Here is a 5,646-nt window from a genome sequence, read left to right as displayed (position 1 = left end):
TAGGTATAGTCTTTTTTGTCCTTTTCATTTGTTTAACCATCCTCCTATTCTTCTTCTTTTATCCATATTAGCCACCCCTAGCCCAAATAATCCACATTAACAATTTAATATGTACTTTTCCATATACTTCTTTATGCTCATACTAGTGGCCCGGTGCATGAAATTCATGCACTCGAGGTGGGAGGGGTCCCCCAGCCTGGCCTGTGCCTTGTCACAGTGCGGGAGCCCCGTGATCCATCGCCCCAAAGAGGTAGGCCCCGCCCACCCATCCAGGGCTCCTCGATGGATTGCCCCAAAGATGTAGGCCGGAGCCGAGGGAGGACTGTGGACCCCCGGGCTGGGCCGCGGCGGAGGCATGTGGACCTCCATGCACCTGCAGACCCCTGGCCGGGCCCGTGGTGGAGGGGCCTCTCCGCATGCCTGCGGACCCCCGGGCTGGTGCAGGGAGGGTGGGGATGCGAGCCTCACATCCCTGGGCCCGTTGCCAGGGTCGGGGATGTGAGCCTCAAGTCCCCAGACCAGTATGGGGGAGGGGATGCGAGCCTCACATCTGGGGCCCGTTGCCCAGGGCGGGGACATGAGCCTCATGTCTTTGGGCTGGCACAGGGAGCAGGGACAAGAGCCTCACGTCCTGGCCCGTTTCTAGGGGTGGGGACACAAGCCTCATGTCCTGGGGCCCGTTGCTGGCTGCGGGGACAAGAGCCTCATGTCCCAGGGCCCATTGCCAGAGTCGGGGACACGAGCCTCATGTCTCTGGGCCCGCGCAGGGGGCGGGACGCAGCCTGCTGATCAGTGGTTACGTGATGGCATCCTGACCAATTTGCATATTATCCTATTATTAGATAGATGATCTTATATAGGCATATGTGCACACACACCTAAGCATAGCATATCCACATGCATAGATGACTCAGCATTGTAAAAGACATAGTCTCTGCCAGAAGCTGTCATCCTTTGGGAGAGAGAATGCACATCTGCAAAAATACCAAGACAAAGAAGACAAAGGAGGAAAGCTTACACAAGTGGTACAGTGCTAAGTCATACAATGAAACATACATTAAAAGAGCCTATCATCTCCTGTGTTGTAGGCTTATGCAAGGCAAAAAAGTAGAAACTTTAAGGGTCATTGTCATTGTTTCCATGGCAGATCAGGACCACCCAGCTCAGAATTAGCTTAAAACCTGGATTCTGTGCGTGTAAGAGACATATTCTCCCAGGGCAAGAAGGGACCATCTTGCCCTCAGGGGGCAGAGCTGAGGGGAGAGTCCCTCCCCAAGGTGAGCTCCCAGGTGCCAGGAACATCTTGGGGCTGGAGCAAGGTGAAGGCCAGGCAAGCAAAGGCCCGCTATTTAACTCAGCAAATGCCATGGTGATATTTGCAGGTGCAATCACACAAATGTTATTTGCTGTGAGAAATGCATTTCCAAAGCAGATGCTTCTCACCATCTATCCACTTGGCTGCCTGGAAATGAAGCGATTCCTTCCTCGGCCTCCCAGGAGGGTGTTTGCCTGGGATTAAGATTTGGCAGCCGACCTAAAGGAAGAGCTAAAATTCTCCTCTGGGCTGGTGATGTGGGCTTCTGCCTGGGGGCGTGGCAGAGCCGAACACGCAGGCTCCGGAGGACACAGGTCAATCCCAGCCTCCAGGTCAGCCCTGTGTCCTGGCCGAGAAGGGAAGTGAGGCTCTGAGTGGAAGCTGACCACCTGCGTGAACCCAGAATTAGAGCTTAAGGTGAGCAGGAAGAGAACAAAAAGTCTAGAAAGTAAGTGGCACAGAGACAAACCAGCAAAACAAAAGCAGCTGGGATCAGTGAGGCAAAAGGAGGTTGCTCTCTAGTTGATGACTCCCAGTTCCTGTGTGCTGGCTGCTTTATTTAGCCAGGTGGCTTGATTTTTTTCAATCCTCTTGGCAGACCAGGAATGTAGGGTCATAGGACTCCCCAGTCCTTGGCTGGCCCAGGTAGCAGATGGAAAAATAAAGAAGTCGGCTAAGCAAAGAAACCTACAGCATGGCCTTTCCTACTGCTATCAGGGTTAGCCTCAGACGCCTCCACGGAGCAATAAGAACTCACTGGAATCCTGTGAGAAACACCTGTTGCGGTCCTATCACGTGAGAATATTAACATCTTCCCACTTACCTCCCCTGGTTGATGTGAGGGTTGTGTGTGGCGCTGACTGCTAAAGCATTTTTGAAATAGTAAAGGTTACAAAATGATAAGGTCTTTATGGCCCTGCATCAAATATCCTCGGCCACTCGGTGTGATAACACTGGTTATCTAAGGCTAACCTGCAAAGTTGGCTGGTAGGCTTCTATATTTGCAATAAATATTAAGAAAAAAAAAGATAATCACATGCACCTGTCACTTACTCCTGCCCTGTTACACAGCAGATTGGAGGTGGCTGAATTACTGCTTGATTTTTTTTTTTAATTGTAGAATACTTTTGAAAACATTGGACCATTGTAGGAAACCCCTAGTGAATGAAATATGAGGCTTGGGGGTAGCAGGGGGCGCTCTTTGTGGTTTATTCTCTCATCTCAAAGGTAGGTGGAGCCTGAGAGTCAGCAGAGGCCCCTTAGCAAGGGAGAGACTTGGGTTCAGCTTCATAGATACCCCTCCAACTTGGGGGTGAAGACGATTTTTTCCCCTACTCTCTGATAAAGCCATTGTATGCTTCATGTTCACATAGATTCTTTAGTTATTTAGTGATTCAAATCCTCAAGAACTGGAATCTCCCAACTTCTTTCTAAAACCGTATCTTATAGACCAGATTCACCACTTGCTTCTCTGGCGATGAAGCTGAACCTGAGTCTCCCCCTTACTAAGGGGCCTCTAGGTGTCCTCTGCTGACCCTCGGCCTCCAACTACTTTTAAGATGAGAGAATAAACCACAAAGAGCTCCCCCTCAACCCTTCATCCCCTCATACTTCTTTCATTAGGCTTTCCCTACAATGGCCCAATGTTGTGAAGGATTTAAAAAAAAAAATCAAGCAGTAATTCAGCCACCTCCAACCTGCTGTGTGACAGGACAGGTGTAAATGGCACATGCATGTTATTATCTTTTCCCTACTTAATATTTATTCAAAATGCTGATGCCTGCCAGCCAACTTCAGATTCACATTAGATAACCGGTATTCCCATGCTGAGCTAATAATATAATTCTAGCCAAAGGCAAAGAAACTTCACATTTTTGTTATCAGATACATTATTATCTGTACAATTTTCAAGAGCTTTTCTGAAATATTGAAAATAGTTCCTGAAGCTCTGATGAGATCTGGAAGCTCAGATCTCCAGGTGGGCAATCACTTTACCAGAAGGTAATCCCCTGGCACGCTCCTTCCTCCCATGTCTCCATCCAGGGGTCTTAATTGTCTCCCCATCCCAGCCCCACAGGCAGGGGCATATGCTGAGCTTCTTCCAAGCCAAGAAGTAAAATGGATGCGTTGGACCATCTCTAGTTAACCCCTCATTGGCTGACTTGTGGGGGGACCTCGTGGCTCACCCAGAGCTGAGCCGACAATGGCATCCAGCTATCCTGCCTCCTAATCTACTCCTCTCTCTGTGTCTTCCTTGGAAGGCAGGGATTTTCATGTCTTGCTGTAAAATAAAATTAATCTCAGAAATTCTACAATGGTTTTCTTAAAGCAGCACTGTGATGACAGAAGATTTGGGGGCCTAAGGGGGCGAATATTGGAAAATAAAATTTGGAAGGTAAGATTGTATTGGAACATCACCAATAATGAGCAAGAAAGAAGGTGCCCTGAATTCCAAAGACCAGCACCAATAAGCCAGGCAGGAAGCTCTCTCGAGAAGAGTTAGTCACTGGTGTTGTTCACTTGAGCAACATCCCTATCTGCCGGGTAGTCTCCTGAGCAGACTGTCTGCAGGAGGGACTACTATACAGATGGCTGCTGTGAGTCACCCTGAATGCTAACATCCGCATGCCCGTGTCCTGAATCCGGTTTGAGATCAGTAGGAATTCTTTCCCCCAGGCCAGATCCCCCTGAAAAGACCTTCCAAATCTGCATCACCAAGACCCAGACCTGGGACTGAGGTCCCCTGAGGTGCAAACTCAGTCCAAAGGTGGGGCCGAAACAGCCTCTCAGCTGCTGCCCTCGGGTCCCCTTACCTGCATTGGGGGGGGGTGGTCCTGGCACCAAGGACTCAGGAAGAAGGCAGTGCAATGCAGGGGGTGAGCGCATGGGGCTTTGGTGTCAGCGCTGGCATTGCTGTGTGACTGGGCAAGTGTTTCAGCCTCTCAACCTGTGTCCCCTTCTACAAAGTGTGGATGGTGATAATAGTAATAAGACTTACTTCAGAGGGTCATTGTGAGGATTAAATGGTGCTTAGCACAGCAGCTGGCACGTTGTAACTGCTCCTTAAATGTTAGCTATTGCTATTAATACCCAGCAGGCTTCCACCGTGTTGCTTGGCAAGGGCACGGCCCTGTGCTCTGCAGGATTCAGACAGTTTTCTCTCTAAACAGTCTGTCCGTCAGCACCCTGGCCAGAGTCCCCATGGTGTTCTTTTCCTGGACTTTACAAAACAGGATCAGAGGACATCCTGCCTGCATCATGGTCTTAAGGCCACACCACCAGCCCATGGGCTTGCCCGTCTCTCTGGGGGACTGGGAGCTCCGAACTTCAATCACCTATAAATGGCACCAGATCAGGAAGCGAAACCAACACCCCCTCTGTGACTGTGGTTCTTCCAACAGAAGGAAACCTTTTGATGGCCAAGGGGAAGCCCTTGATTCTAACCTCTGTTCTGGTCAAATCCCAGGTGGTGGAGCCCCGTCTGCTCAAGGCGGTGGAGGTACAAGATCAAACCAGAGAAGTGTGATTGAGGACTGCCCCAGCCTCTCACGTCTCTTCCCTCGCCTCTCCCAGGGGGAATTCAGGTTGAAAAACATCGATTTAGTATCACAGCCTGGTTTAATGAAGTCTCTTGGAGACAACTGAAGGAGCTGCGACTCTGCAGCCCTCGGATGGGAAGGGGGAGCCCACGAAATGCCCCCAGGGCATTATTGCAAGTTGTTTTCTTGAAGCTTCCAGAGCAGTCAAGCAATTACTTCTGTGAAAAATCCAGGAAAAGCTGGAGAGATAGACTCCCGGGAAAACAGAACTCATTCTGCAAAAAAGCAGGAGTGAGATGAGCAAAGAGCATGAAGATTACCATTGGAAGCGAGCTCTGGATGATTGGTATTTTACAAATGAGGGAGCAGCTTAGGAAGAGGAGGCATTTCCTCAGATCACAGTGAGTTGGAGGCAGCGTGAACCAATAATGGAAACCAATTGGCAGCTAGTGTTTACTAGGGCTTACCATGGCCCAGGCACAGTGCTCGAGGTCACGGTATTTAACTCTGTGCCTCAGCTTCTCCATCTCTGAAATGGATAATAACAGTGCCTACCTCAACCTTATAGGGTTATTGTGAGGATAAAGTCAGTTCTGCTTGTAAGGGTCTTAGAACACTGCCTGGCACCCAGTAGCTGCCATCTGTGTTAGTTCTTTTTTTAAATTTTGTTTTATTGCTTAAAGTATTACAAAGAGTATTACATATGTCTCCTTTTATTTTTCCCCCCTTGACCTTCCCCCGGCCTCCCCTACCCGCCAGTGTCTTGTGTCCATTGGTTATGCTTATATGCAT

General features: G+C 49.3%; 1 pseudogene; it reads right to left on the bottom strand.

Annotated features, from left to right (window-relative positions):
• Positions 1 to 544: 544 nt before the first annotated feature.
• LOC102245654 overlaps positions 545 to 5,646 on the bottom strand; it is an 18,489-nt pseudogene continuing 13,387 nt past the window's right edge.

Source organism: Myotis brandtii, unplaced genomic scaffold (assembly GCF_000412655.1).
Source record: "Myotis brandtii unplaced genomic scaffold, ASM41265v1 scaffold536, whole genome shotgun sequence".
Taxonomy (NCBI): Eukaryota; Metazoa; Chordata; class Mammalia; order Chiroptera; family Vespertilionidae; genus Myotis; species Myotis brandtii.
Note: the sequence above shows the minus strand (reverse complement) of the source record. Positions and strands in the feature narration are given on the sequence as shown.